The sequence below is a fragment of the Malania oleifera genome, chromosome 10 (assembly GCF_029873635.1).
Source record: "Malania oleifera isolate guangnan ecotype guangnan chromosome 10, ASM2987363v1, whole genome shotgun sequence".
Classification (NCBI taxonomy): domain Eukaryota; kingdom Viridiplantae; phylum Streptophyta; class Magnoliopsida; order Santalales; family Ximeniaceae; genus Malania; species Malania oleifera.
Window position 1 is genome coordinate 51,804,567 of NC_080426.1, and position 16,133 is coordinate 51,820,699.

General features: G+C 36.5%; 1 protein-coding gene across 2 annotated transcripts in view; it reads right to left on the reverse strand.

Annotated features, from left to right (window-relative positions):
• Window positions 1-13,234: 13,234 nt before the first annotated feature.
• LOC131165816 (tubulin gamma-1 chain) overlaps window positions 13,235-16,133 on the reverse strand; it is a 49,292-nt gene continuing 46,393 nt past the window's right edge. Inside the window, exon 13 of one of the 2 annotated variants that reach the window (XR_009139651.1) lies at window positions 13,235-13,577. The gene's annotated coding sequence lies outside the window, so the exon portion shown is untranslated. Of the gene's footprint in view, window positions 13,578-15,347; window positions 15,568-16,133 lie in introns of those variants that run through there. The other variant, XR_009139652.1, reaches the window with a different exon arrangement.

A 16,133-nucleotide genomic window follows, 5' to 3' on the forward strand; every position in this document is an offset into this window, starting at 1 on the left:
AAAGTTCCATCATCTAATATGCTGAACTCCTCACCCTGACCATCCCGTACTCTAGCTATCACCTTTGCCAACTCCTCATCATCACCCTGAGCTGCTTTAATCCTCTCGTATAGCGTTGGCTGAACCACTAGACTAGCAATAACTGCCTGAGGACTCTTCTCTACCAATTCTATGTTGAGCCTCTCCAAATCCATCAGAATTGAGTGTTGAATCCCCATAACTGCCAGTACGGGTACCCTTGATTTCCTGTTCAGAGCATCTGCCACTACATTCGCTTTTCTTAGGTGATAACTAATCGTGCAATCATAGTCTTTAATAAGCTCTAGCCACCTTTTTTGCCTCATATTCAACTCTTTCTGGGTAAAGAAATATTTCAGGCCCTTGTGATCCGTGAAAATCTCATACTTTCCACCATATAAGTAATGCCTCCAAATCTTAAAAGCATACACTACCGCAGCAAGTTCTAAATCATGAATAGGACAATTCTTCTCATATTCTTTAAATTATCTAAACGCATACGCAATAACCCTACTGTGCTAGATCAACACACATCCAAGACCCTTCAAAGAGGCATCACTGTATATTACAAACTCGTCCTCCCCTGATGGAATAGCTAATACTGAAGTTGAAACTAACCACTGCTTTAACTCTTGAAAACTCTACTCACGGTCATTAATCCATTCAAATTTTAAATTTTTCCTCGTGAGTTGTGTCAACGGACTTGATAGCCTAGAGAAACCATCCACAAAGCGCTGGTAATAACCTACTAATCCTAGAAAACTCCTGACTTCTTGAGTACTTCCCAGCCTTTCCCAACTCACCACTGCCTTTATTTTACTTGGATTGACAGATACACCTGCTTCAGAGATCACGTGGCCGAGAAAAGAAACTTGTTCCAGCCAGAATTCACATTTCTTGAACTTTGCATATAATTTTCTTCCCCTTAATATCTGCAACACTAGTGTCACGCCCCGAACCCTGAAATTGGACCCATGGGTGAATTAAGTAACCTAACCTGTCTCTGTATCAATATAAAACATACATGATACCATATATAAGAGGGTCCGACCCCATGGGGTAACGGATGACCTATATACATACATACAATACATGTCCATACTCATCAATATACGTAGCGGAATACGGTCTTTCTTTACATCAAACTGTATCATACCAGAGTCTATACCATAGAGGGTTAAACATACCTATATATACCATACATACCATGGGTGTCTACAAAATCCATCAGGACAACCTGGTTACAAAATTCGTACCTATCAGGTACTAACAGTAGCTAAACACACCCCCGCTTTCGGATGTTAGGATGCTAGTTTCAGCTACCCGAAGGACCTGAAAAAACATTTGTATATATTCGGGGTGAGACACCTCTCAATAAGGGAGAAAACAGGTTATATCAGTGTGTGGCATACCAGTGTCATTTCCATACTTCATAACACATATATACGATACAATTTGAAACAATACGTACAGTTTCAAAACAATGTCCATACATTTCCACACAGTTCCAGTATTTTCACAAATCCATTCCAGTTCATACGATACTCAAATACATACATACATACATATGGTCAGTGTCGTCACACTACTCACAACTACACAAGGTCACCTAGTCTCACAACGGTTACGTTCCAACACATTAAACTACGAAGGTTTCCGACTCAGGCCCAATAGTGAATCCATTGCTACATATGCAACTACACAAGGTCACCTGGTCTAACCCCGATTATGTTACCATGTGCAAACTACGTTGCGTCAACTCAGGCCCACTGTGGTTCGTTGCTACATTCGATGACCAGCCGTATCATACTGGTGATATTTCGCACCCCGGATATAGAGCCGGCCACTCTTGGTGATATTTCGCACCCCGGATATAGAGTCGGCCACTCTTGCCCACGGTAGTTACCCGTTACAGGGCACAGCATACGGTAGTTAGCCGCCCCTAGCTGTTACAGTGTACGGTAGTTAGCCGCCCCTAACTGTTACGGCGTACGGTAGTTAGCCGCCCCTAGCCATTTTTTACAAAACCTGGAATCATTTTAGAACTCACATTCCTATACATTTCAGCGTACGATAATTAGCCGTCACATAGCTGTTTGCACAAATATTACATACATCCATACAAACATACCACACTTATTTGGTTTATGGAAAATCCTATTGTTTATAGTTTCAAGTATACAGTTTATGCAAATATGGATTACGGTCACCTCAATAATACAGTTTAAACACATCCAACAGTTTTCCAAGCAAAATAGAGATGGTACCTGAAATCCCCAATTTTCCCAAAAATTGTAACCCGAAAATCCCATGTTTTTACCCGATAGATTTCCCCAAATAAGTAGCCAAAACATACATACGATCGTAGCCTACAGGCCTACCGATCCCAATTTCAAAAATGGACTGATATAAACAGAATCCCCTTACCTCAACTCGAAACCAAATCACGAACTCTATGGCCCTCAAAACTACGAACCGAGACTCCGAAATCTATAAATCACAATACTAAACATGCTTATAATCCATACTACTACATATATACCGAATCAGAAATGAAAATCGAGCCTTACTTCGATTTTGGCCCGAAACCCGAAAATCTCATAAATGAGATTCCGATCTGCAGAAGTTGTAGAGAATCCTTCCATGATCCTCGTGGTAACCTCGGATTTCCGATTCTATCAACGACTGGAGAGGAAATCTAGAGAGAGAGAGAGAGAGAGATATATGAGATTTCTTAATGAAGAAGAAAGAGAAAATCCCTTTTATACCCCTTTGACCCGACCGATTTTCGTTGACAAAAAGTTCCTTCGTCGACGAAAAGTCAAGGACTTTGTCGAGCATGTCGGCAGTCTCGTCGACAAAGTCTGATATTTCCCAGTTTCTCCGCCTCTCGGTATTTTCTTGTTGAGGAGCTTCTGAATTTCGTTGACGAGAAACCCACTACCTTCGTCGACGAATTATGGCCTCATCGAAGAAGTCTACAAAAATTCCATCTTTGTCCCTCTCTTTTACATACCAACCCCATCGTACGGTTCGGGTTCTTACAATCAGCCTCAAATGATGCTCGTTCTCCTCAAAACTCCTTGAATAAACCAGTATATCATTAATAAATACAACCACAAACTGGTCCAAATACTGGTGGAACACCTGATTCATCAAATCCATGAATACTACTGGTGCATTAGTCAACCCAAATGGCATCACTAAAAACTTGTAATGCCCATATCTGGTACATAAAGCGGTCTTCGAAATGTCCTCCGCTCTAACTTTCACCTGATGGTAACCCGACCGCAGGTCAATTTAGTGTAAACCTGGGTCCCCTGGAACTGATCAAATAAATCATCGATCCCAGGGAGAGGATATTTATTCTTGACTGTCAATTTGTTTATCTCCCTATAATCGATACACAACCTTATGGCTCCATCTTTCTTTTTCACGAATAAAATTGGTGCTCCCTAGGGTGACACACTGGGCCTGATAAAACCCTTGTCCAGCAATTCCTGTAGCAAATCTTTTAATTCTCTCAACTCAATTGGAGCCATACAGTTTGGTGCTTTAGATATTAGCGCGGATCCCTGCAACAGGTCTATAGTAAACTCAATCTCATGATCAGGTGGCAAACCAGGTAATTCTTCTAGAAATACATCACGAAACTCTCTCACTACTGGTATGTTAGCTTGTCTCAATTCTTCTTTTGGCAAATATTTTATGTATGTGACATACCCCTGGCAACCATCTTGTAGCAGTCTCCTCACCTGAATAGCCGACACCAGTTGTGGTGAGGCATGCACGCGTGAACTCGCAAATCTAAATTCGGGCTCACCTGAGGGTCTGAAAATCATTTCTTTCTAATGGCAATCAATACTAGTGTGATAAATAGCTAACCAATCCATGCCCAGTATCACATCAAATCTCTGCATATCCAAGACCACAAGATCAGCTAATAGCACTCTCTCCTAAATACTTACTGAAAAATTTCGAAACACTCTCCTGCACCTTATTATAGATCCCATCGACGTACCTGAAATTAGGAATAGCTTCCCAAGAGGGGGGAGGGTGAATTGGCTTTTAAAAATTTCTTTTGACTTCTTTTAAGAATCCTTAACTTCTTTAAACACTTAACCAATTCTTTAACTTGTTTGTTTAATTTCACCAATCGCACAAGAACTTAGTTCTTTTATCCAATCAATAACACAATTAAACAACCAATCAATTAAACATAAACTTCAAACTAAACCATCAATTTATTTGCCAAGTACAAGTTAAACATCAAACAACCAAACCAAGATATAAGGTATTCAGCACTTTGGTAATATAAGATCTTGAGATTGTTTGTTTGTTTATATAAACCCCGTGATTATAAATTTCTTATGAAGAATGTAATTTAATATTCAACAATCCTTTCACAAACACAATAAAGCTTTTGTAGTCAGCCCTAGATATAAATTTTAATCAAGCCCTATATATATGGATTTGCTTAATATGATGTTCAATACAACATTTAATCACTCTTTCCAAATATTCAAAACTCAAATAAACTTTTAGTTAATTTATCTTTGAGTGTTTAACCAAGAAACGTACTCCCGTATGGTTTCCGCAAGATATGGTTTCACCAACGTACTCCCTTTCGGTTTCCGCAACCCAAATCAAAATTAATCTTTAAGTTTACTTGATTTCCAAATATGCATAGTATATTTGATTTTTAATTTAAATCATCCATGCAATTTAAATATGTACTGAGTATAAAGAATAGGGAAAGAGAGAGTGAGACAGAGATTTTTACGAGGTTCGGCTTATACCCAGCCTACGTCCTCGCCTTTGGCAAACCACCAAAGGATTCACTAAACCTGTTCCGTTGACGGGTGGAACAAAACCGATTACAACATTCCTTGGTTAAGGCTAGAGCCTACCTTCTCCAAACGATATTCTCTCGTTCAGTCACTCCTTACATAGGCTAGAGTCCGCCTCTCTAAGCAATATCCCCTTGCTTAGCCAACGATCCAAACACCTTGGAACGTCAATGAACTACAAGAAACACAAGATAAAATCTGCGTACAAGTATACTCTCTCAAAGAACAAGTTAGTACAATTTTAGCACTATATACTTAAATGTAAAATATCAATAAGAAATAGAATGAAGCTCGAGTGTAGAATTCACCAATATCCTTCTTAGAAGAGGATTAGCAGTAGGAATTCAAAGGAAGAAGGATCAGTACTTTAGAATTCTCAGCAAAAGAATTTTTCAATGAGTGAGCAAGAGAACTTAGGAAGAACAAGAGTACTTTCAACTCCTCAAAACAGATTTTTCAATTCTTAGAATTTTATTTGTTTTGCAAAACCATGTATTTATAGGCTTTCAAACTTGCAAAAGTTTCCTTAAAGAATTTCCCTATTTATTAGAATATTTAAGGTTCAAACGGTTATAATTTAAAACATTAGAATTTTAAAAATTTGCCCGTTGAACAATTTTTAAATGTCTGATAGCAGTGACCCCGTTTCAGTATTTTGACCGTAACTTTTTCTGTATAACTCCAAATTAGGTGTTCTTAGTGTCAAAAGAAAGTTAAGAGAAAATCCTACAACTTACATGTTTACCACTCTTTAAAATAATGAGTTTTTGAGAGAGAAAAATTTACCTCAATGCGGCTGTATAAAAACTGACAGCATTTGGGAAAAAAACTCTTTTTGGTGCTCTTTATTCCAAAAATGATTCTAACCTTTTTAAAATAATTTTTGACCTTATAAAAATATTATTCAGGTATTTTAAAAAGTATCTAGGTCTAAGAAGTTAACCTAAGAGTTTCAAAATATTTCAAATGATATTTTAAACATTAAAGCACTTACATGAGACTTCTAAAATATTAAGATCCTAAGTTTTTGAGTCTTCATGCTTTATCCTCGGATTGAATCCATATTTTCTTCAAGCTTCCATATTCTTTAAGCTTTCTTACTTTGCCTTTCTTTGGATCTTTTGACTTTAATATGCCTTGACTTTCAACAACTTATTCATGTCCTTATGTTCTTCAACAAGTAATTCATGTCTTGGCTCATTTAAGCTTCATTTGATCCTTGTGAGTACTTTGACCTTGCTTCCATCATATTTGATCCTTGTGGGCACTTTGACTTTACTTTCACATATATGAACCCTGAAATATCATTACTCACACATACATTAAATTTCACTTGTTTGTTAGCATCAAAACAAGATAACAAGATTTTAAGCCTTGTAAGGCCAACAATCTCCCCATTTTTTATGATGACAAATAAGGAGCAAAAATTTGAGTAAACCTTAAAAAAAAAAAAAAAAGCTCCCCCTTTCAATAAGTTTCATCTTAATAAAATCAATATTAATTTCATCGATCATGGTCATCACTTTCTTTTGGTTTTACAAGCTTTTTCAATCAATATTAAATACTTAAATACTTCTTTTGAATAGATATAATGTTCATGCTCAATTATGCCCAATTTTTGCTTCACAACTTCTCCCCCTTTTGACATCAATCAAAAAGAAAAGAAATGATTTAAATTCAAATACAAATCATTTTGAGCATATCAATAACCATGTATTCCAAACATATGTACACACTCAAGTTTTGTTTTTCAATATAGCATGTGTAGTGTGTAGCTCACCGCATTTATTCAAGATACCAACTAATATTAATTTGATGGTTTTTATGATACCAATTTAAAATTTAAAAAAAAAAATAATTCATGATATCAATTGATTAATGTTTCATGACACTCCCCCTGAATTCAATACATTCAGTTTTGTTATTAATTTTGCTTTTATCATCTCATGTAAAATATTGAATCATATCACATATCAAATATCAATATCATGCTAAGATCATCAATGTCACATCATGCTCATAGACATAATCATGCTCATGAATAATTTGACTTTGTGATACCAAGTAAGCTTTTAGATTTGATATCTATTGAAATTTTTAACATGTGAAGCCAAAAATACTTTATAAATACCAAAGCTTAATATCACATAATGTATAGTTCATGGATACCAATATAACTACTATTATCTTTCATAGCTCATAGATAATGAGTAGTATGTTTATCCATGTGATTCATTTAAAATCATGCATGTTCAAGAATTATCCTTATATCAAAAATTTATACTTAAGCTCAATAATCTCATTCTCAATTTTCAACATAATGAGCCATACTTTTCAAAATAAATCAAGTCAAGTTAATTAATACACATGTAGCATATTAATACATCACTTGTAGGCAAGTAAGCACGTAGCATGTAACATCAAGGCGCTTATATAATAAGCTTAAATTTGATATTTTCTCTATATTTTCTTAAGTTAAGCCTTGTAAAAAGTCATCCAATGATTTTGGCCAACAATGCCATTTTCAAATTTATATATGTGTGAAGTCATTATTTCATTTTTGGTACCCATATTTTCTTGGGTCCGGAGGATTTTTCAAGGGAGGTTTCTTTTATTTTCCATACTTGTTTGGTTTTAGCACTTTTCCTCTTAAACAGACATTCAAACTTTATATGCCCCTTTTTCTTGCATTGATAGCATATGATGTTTGTGTAAGCATTAGAAGATGTGCAAGTATAGTCTTTGGATTCTTTCAAGAAATATCCCATGTAAGAATTTTTTTTCTTTTTATTTTCAATTCCATTGAAACCAATGTCTTCTTTATTTAAAGACATTCTTTGTAAGCCAATCAATCAAGATTTTCTTTTCTTTTAGTGAAGTTATGAATGATCTTATCTTTATCTTCAATTTGACTCTTGAGATTTTCTATCTCTTTCTTGCTATCAACTTTCTTTTGTGATTTCTCTAACTCTAGAGATAATTTTCTTATTCTATCTTCTAATTCAAATATATACAATCTTTCTCATATACGGTAGAGGATAGAGATCGAAGGTCTTCTATCATTTGTTCATTCTTCATTTCTAGTTTCTCAATTTTCAAGTTGTTTTCTTTTTCAGCAAGATTTTTGGATTCTATTTCTTTCTTTGCTGATTCATACTTATGTTCTAATTACTTGAGTTTTGAGTCTTTATCTCTTTCAGCATTCTTCAAGAATTCTAACTCTTTCATTAAACTTTCATTCTCATTCTTCAATGAGGTTTTGTTTATTTGTTTTCATTAGCATCTTATGTACTTTGAATAGATCATTTTGAAGTTCATCATAAGATGACATACCCTCATCACTTGATTCATCACTACAAGAATTATTTGAAGATTTAGTTTAGGAGCTTTCTTTGTTATCCCATGCCATAAAGCACGTGTAAGCAACCTTTTGGTCACTTATTTCATTTTCCGAACTACTTGTACTATCCCAAGTAGTGGCTTTCATGGCCTTCTTCTTTTTCTTCTTAGATTCTTTCTTTAGTAGTGGACATTCCGGTTTGATATGTCTAGCTTTGTTGCAATTGTAACATGTAGGAGCTTTATTCTTTGATTTCTTACTAACTTCTTCTTCTTCTTCATCTGATTCAGATTTTTGAATTATTCTCTTGAATTTATTTTTCCTTCTTAGTATCCTTGCTAGCTTTTTAGATATAAAGGCTGCTTCATCTTCATCCATCTCTTCACTACTAGAGTTTTCTTGTGAAGTTTTAAAGGCTATTTTTGTTTGGACTTTGGTTTTCCCACTCTTTTCATTCATTACCATTTCGTATGTGAGGAGAGAACCCATAAGCTCATCTAAGGATGTATTTTTCAGATTTCTACCTTCCATAATAGCAGTAGCTTTTGGTTCCCACATGGAGGGAAGGCCTCGTAGAATTTTTCTTATCATCTCATAAGTAGTGTAAGTTTTTCCTAAGGCATTTAGGGAATTTATTATATGAGTGAACCTAGTAAACATATTTGTAATTGATTCATCCGGGTTCATCTTAAAGGCTTCATACTCGCTTGTGAGCATATCAACCCTATTATCCCTAACATCCGTTGTTCCTTCATAAGTAACTTCTAACTTATCCCATATTTCCTTAACTGATTTACAAGCCATTACTCGATTAAATTCATTAGCATCTAAAGCACAATATAACGCATTCATAGCACTAGCATTAACTTGTAGTATCTTATAGTCTAGGTCCGTCATATCATTTTTCTCTTTGGGAACTTGTTTTCTATCAACTATCTTAGTGGGAATTTGGTCACCTTCCACGACAACTTCCCATGCTTTCCAATTCATAATTTGAAGATATATTTGCATTCTCTTTTTCCAAAAAGTGTAGTTCAAACCACAAAAGATAGGTGGCCTAATTGAAGATTGTCCTTCTCCAAAGGAAGCTACACCTAAGTTAGCCATTTAGATCTTTTTATAGCTACTATTTAAGATTTGCTATAACCCCGTTTTGATACCAATTGAAATTGGGAATAGCTTCCCAAGAGGGGGGTGAATTGGCTTTTAAAAATTTCTTTTGACTTCTTTTAAGAATCCTTAACTTCTTTAAACACTTAACCAATTCTTTAACTTGTTTGTTTAATTTCACCAATCGCACAAGAACTTAGTTCTTTTATCCAATCAATAATACAATTAAACAACCAATCAATTAAACATAATCTTCAAACTAAACAATCAATTTATTTGCCAAGTACAAGTTAAACATCAAACAACCAAACCAAGATATAAGGTATTCAGCACTTTGGTACTATAAGATCTTGAGATTGTTTGTTTGTTTATATAAGCCCCGTGATTATGAATTTCTTGTGAAGAATGTAATTTAATATTCAACAATCCTTTCACAAACACAATAAAGCTTTTGTAGTCAGCCCTAGATATAAATTTTAATCAAGCCCTATATATATGGATTTGCTTAATATGATGTTCAATACAACATTTAATCACTCTTTCCAAATATTCAAAACTCAAATAAACTTTTAGTTAATTTATCTTTGAGTGTTTAACTAAGAAACGTACTCCCGTATGGTTTCCGCAAGATATGGTTTCACCAACGTACTCCCTTTCGGTTTCCGCAACCTAAATCAAAATTAATCTTTAAGTTTACTTGATTTCCAAATATGCGTAATATATTTGATTTTCAATTTAAATCATCCATGCAATTTAAATATGTACTGAAAATAAAGAATAGGGAAAGAGAGAGTGAGACGGAGATTTTTACGAGGTTCGACTTATACCCAGCCTATGTCCTCGCCTTTGGCAAACCACCAAAGGATTCCGTTGACGGGTGGAACAAAACCGATTACAACATTCCTTGGTTAAGGCTAGAGCCTACCTTCTCCAAACGATATTCTCTCGTTCGGTCACTCCTTACATAGGCTAGAGTCCGCCTCTCTAAGCAATATCCCCTTGCTTAGCCAACGATCCAAACACCTTGGAACGTCAATGAACTACAAGAAACACAAGATAAAATCTGCGTACAAGTATACTCTCTCAAAGAACAAGTTAGTACAATTTCAGCACTATATACTTAAATGTAAAATATCAATAGGAAATAAAATGAAGTTCAAGTGTAGAATTCACCAATATCCTTTTTAGAAGAGGATTAGCAGTAGAAATTCAAAGGAAGAAGGATCAGCACTTTAGAATTCTCAGCAAAAGAATTTTTCAATGAGTGAGCAAGAGAACTTAGGAAGAACAAGAGTACTTTCAACTCCTCAAAACAGATTTTTCAATTCTTAGAATTTTATTTGTTTTGCAAAACCATGTATTTATAAGCTTTCAAACTTGCAAAAGTTTCCTTAAAGAATTTCCCTATTTATTAGAATATTTAAGGTTCAAACGGTTATAATTTAAAACATTAGAATTTTAAAAATTTGCCCGTTGAACAATTTTTAAATGTTTGACAGCAGTGACCCCGTTTCAGTGTTTTGACCATAACTTTTTCTGTATAACTCCAAATTAGGTGTTCTTAGTGTCAAAAGAAAGCTAAGAGAAAATCCTACAACTTTCATGTTTACCACTCTTTAAAATAATGAGTTTTTGAGAGAGAGAAATTCACCTCAATGCGACTGCATAAAAACTGACAGCATTTGGGAAAAAAAACTCTTTTTGGTGCTCTTTATTCCAAAAATGATTCTAACCTTTTTAAAATAATTTTTGACCTTATAAAAATATTATTCAGGTATTTTAAAAAGTATTTAGGTCTAAGAAGTTAACCTAAGAGTTTCAAAATATTTCAAATGATATTTTAAACATTAACGCACTTACATAAGACTTATAAAATATTAACATTCTAAGTTCTTGAGTCTTCATGCTTTATCCTTGGATTGAATTAATCTTTTCTTCAAGCTTCCATATTCTTTAAGCTTTCTTACTTTGTCTTTCTTTGAATCTTTTGACTTTAATATGCCTTGGCTTTCAACAACTTATTCATGTCCTCATGTTCTTCAACAAGTAATTCATGTCTTGGCTCATTTAAGCTTCATTTGATTCTTGTGAGCTCTTTGACCTTACTTCCATCATATTTGATCCTTGTGGGTACTTTGACCTTACTTTCACATATATGAACCCTGAAATATCATTACTAACACATACATTAAATTTCACTTGTTTGTTAGCATCAAAACAAGATAACAAGATTTTAAACCTTGTAAAGCCAACAGTACCCACAAATAATTCTATGTCTAACGGCTGTGTCTCTACTCTAGTCATTTTTACATATGTCGCCGATATAAAAGAGTGAGTGAAGCCTGTATCAAACAACACAACAATTTTATATGGTAAAGCAATAATGATACCTGTGACCACGTTTCCAGCCGTATCAGCGTCTCCTAGTGTCAATGCGTAGACCCTCGCTGGCGCAGTGTTCCTCTGCTGACCACCACGGGGCACCTGATATCCACCTTGAAACGGTCTGGGAGCCTGTGCATAATTCGATGGCATTTGATACGATCGAGCCATATGACCGGGCCTCCCGCATCGATAACAAACATTTTCCCCCAGTCAACACTCACCAGGATGTCTCCGCCCACATCTAGGACAAATGGTAGGAAGCTGTCCGCCCTGAAATCCATCGTGCTCTACCATCTATCTCTGGCCTCTGCCAAATCTACCCCCTCTCCAAAGGCCTCGGCTAGGACTCGCCTAATAACTCAAAGGCGCAGTCCTCTTCCTCTGACTCTGTGTCTCCTTCTCTCTAGGCAAACTTTCCTCTGCTATAATAGTCCTAACAACCAACTCTGAGAAGTCCTGGATCCTCAGTACTGCCACCTACCTGTAAATATCACGCCTCGAGTTTCTCTCAAACATTCTAACCTTCTTCGCTTCATCTAGGACAATATAGGGGCATAAACGCGATAGCTCGATAAATCTCGCGGCGTACTACTAGACAGTCAATGACCCCTGGGACAGATTCAAAAACTCTTGTACTCGAGCATCTCTGACTGAAGCAGGATAGTATCTATCAAAGAACATGTTCCTGAATCGGGCCCAGGTCATCGGCACTGATATCGCCCTCTACTCCTCTAACAGTCTAGTGGCTGACCACCATCTCTTGGCCTCCGCTGCCAGTCTATATGTAGCATATAAAACTCTCTACTAATTGGTGCAGTGAAGTACTGCCAAGATCTACTCTATCTCCTGCACCCAGTTCTCCGCAACTACACAATCAGCCGCTCCAGAAAAAGTCGACGGATTCAATTTCATAAATTTCTTTATGGTACATTCTTGAACTAGAGATGAACCTCCCTGCTCTCTAGAGCTCCATCCTATCTCAGCTATAACCTGTTGAGCCACACTACGTAACACAGTATCGGAATCTCCGCCTTCTGCGCTAGAAGGTCCAGCTCCATCATCCCCACTGGCGTGAGCGCTACTGCCTCCTAGGTCCATCTTGCAACATATAGAACACCGTTTCCAGAATCCTATTTCCCACACAGATCTAGCTTATTTCCTTTAACTAAAATCTCAAATTTCCCCTTGATCCTATCCCACAATCCAATCCTGCAACCAAAACACATGACTCGTCGACAGTTTATTATGATTTTCCTGGAATCGTCACCCCAAGAAAAACACAGAAACAATCATAAAATCCCGTATCCATATTATAGAATAAAACCTCAAATTTTTTTCCTATATTCTGATATTGTTTTCCGCTGCACTCTAGAGTCTACAGAACCTAACAACCTAAGCTCTAATACCAAAATGTAACATCCTCAAAATTCTTACCATATATATATATATATATATATATATATATCTACATTCATACCTAAGCAACGGAAACACAAATCATATAACCATTTATATATATACTTGTGACGACTTGCTTAATTTTCACATTTTTTATAAATACAATAAAATCAATATCACCAATCTCAGCAGATCATAATCCACTTGAACCCATGGGTACCAGAGATACATCAGAAGTACATCACGGAAGCCTATGCAGCAAGAAACATAAATCACAAACACCTCATTATATCATACATCACAATACCAGAGTTACTACAATCACTGTATATATATGTACACAATACACAACCCAAAAGATATATAGGGTCATCCCACAAAATACATCTGACCCTATCAAAACACTTACCCTTCTGGAAGGGCAGACCAACCGTACTAGATCAGCAGGGCTTTACCCGCTCTTCTATTAGGGGCTCCTAAAATATTTATAAAATTTTGCAGTGAGACACCTCTTAGTAAGGGAAATAAACTAATACTAGTGTGTGGCAACATGAGTATTTCGTGTTATACATATACCACACAGAACATATTCAGTAACTGTTTTGTCAAATCTGGGAAAACATATATATCATCAAAACATGGCAGAACATACTGCATTTTCATAAACATATCTCATCTCGTATAATAACAATACAAAAACATTCCTGGTTGGTTAGCTGGTTGTTGTCATGTATTACCCCCACATGACTGGGTTGTGTGGCCCGAAGGTGGGACCTGACAATGGTTGGCCGACCACTACCAAGTCAAAAGTACAGTCTGTAAGTATGATGGGTCTACCAGACCTGGTCCGTACACTAGGGGCGCTCACACACTTCTTATAAATCACGTCGACCATCCAATCTCACACCACTCCATACAGCGGCGTTAACACAAATATCATGATCATGAAGACCATGGACACATAGCAACGGTACCGTGCAAGTGCTAGCCTAGACCAAGCCAACCAAGTTCTGATATCATATAACATATACTGAAACTATGATACATGGATATTTCATATCATTAATTATCAAATCAATCATATCATTTTGCATATATACATATATCATGAAAATCATCGGCCCGTACGCTAGCAAATCATAGCACAGCCCGTACGCTGGCAAATCACATTCATAGCACGACCTGTACGTCGGAAAAATATATCCATAGCTCAGCCCGTATGCTGGCAAATCATACACATAGCATGGCCCGAACGCCGGCAAAACATATAAAAATCTCGGCCCATACGCCGATTTTCCATTATAAAAATTCGTATTATTAACACATTCATAGAAACAGTATTTCAAAACAATTTCTACTCATGCTACACTAATAGGTTTTCCACACATTCAACATACCATCATTTTCAACGGTTTTTTTGTCAAATATAAATCATATATATGAACATATTTACTTTCCTGAAATGAAATGCTATATATACATACATTTCTAAAAAATAACTAGCTTAGTTTATTCCTTTACCTGATTCCTGAAAAGCCTCTAAGAAAATCTATCCCGCGCCCGCAGGGTTCCCTACTCAACACCCTGAAAACAACATTCCCAAGAACTAAAGTTCAGTATTTCTACGCATATAACATTTTCTACAACTGTAAAAAATCCAAATATTGAGTAGAAACTCTTACCCTAGATTTGGGATGACTTCCACTTTAACCCCACCGACGATCCGCTCTGGCAGACTTGTAGAGAACTTTCCCAGGAGCGTCGTGGTGGCTTCAAATCCTCAAACCGGCGAAAATTCAGCTCGAAATCGAAGAGAGAATGGGGAAGGGTCGTAGGATGTGAGAGAGAGAGAGAGAGAGAGAGAGAGAGAGAGGGAGAGAGAGAGAGAGAAAGAGGGTTTCTGCGCTTAATTTCTATCAAAAATCCGAGTTCTTCACTATTTATAGGGCTGGATTCGTCGACGAGCCACGTCATCTCGTCGACGAGTCCTTTAATAATTCCGTTGACGAAACCCACTCCTCGTCAATGAAATTCAGACTGTCCAAAACCTCTCTCGGTATTTCCTCGTTGACGAATCTTGCCTTCGTCGACGAGGTCCTCTTATACCCTCGTCGACGAATCCCCTATGTTCGTCGATGAGGCCCTAATAATTTCCTATGGTTATTCTTTTCAAAATGCAATGTCGTCGACGAACGCTTCACGTTCGACGACAAAGTCGACTGCCTCCTTTTGTTTTCGATTTCTATTTCCTTTTCTTTTTATTATTTAAATACCATTACTCTTCGGGTCGTTACAATACTATACAATACCAGAATCCAATATATACAGACTATAGCCATACAAAATAAACCCCTCCAGCATCATCTACCTCAAAAATACAAAACTATGTCATAACTCACCCAACAACCGGGGCAATCAAGTAAACTTCCTATCCGCGAGCCTAATCTGCTCGCCTAGCTGGCTCACCTGAAAAATGGTAAAGTAATGGGGTGAGTCGATGCTCACTAAGTGGAAATATGCTATTACTAGTGTGTAGCGACCGAGTCATAAAATTCTAATAATAGTATTTAAAACTGTATGATTTGGAAATTCTGTAAAACGCATGCATAATAACTTAAAACATTTGTATCATCTGAACTTTCTATCATTCATAGTGCTACATCATACTATGTACAATAAAAGCTCTAAAATTGTATACATATACATAACTGTGTTCTTTCCCTGGGACTCTGTATGTCATGATTTGACCTCTCATGACAGGATTGTGCAGCCTGTAGGCGGAACTTAACTTGGTCGGCCCTCCAGGTAAGTCACTATACTTTACACTACCTCAGTCCGGCCAAACTGCATACTCTCTTAAGCGCGGGACTGGCTGCTACCTCGTCAAATCGACCCCCTCCACCCAGCGAACTGGGGAGTTGCATACTCTTCGAACACGGTCAACGGTACCCACACACTATCTAAGATATGTGGTTGCACTCTATCTGTATCTAGCAACGGTATTATGCTCTGTATTATATATCTGTACTGTA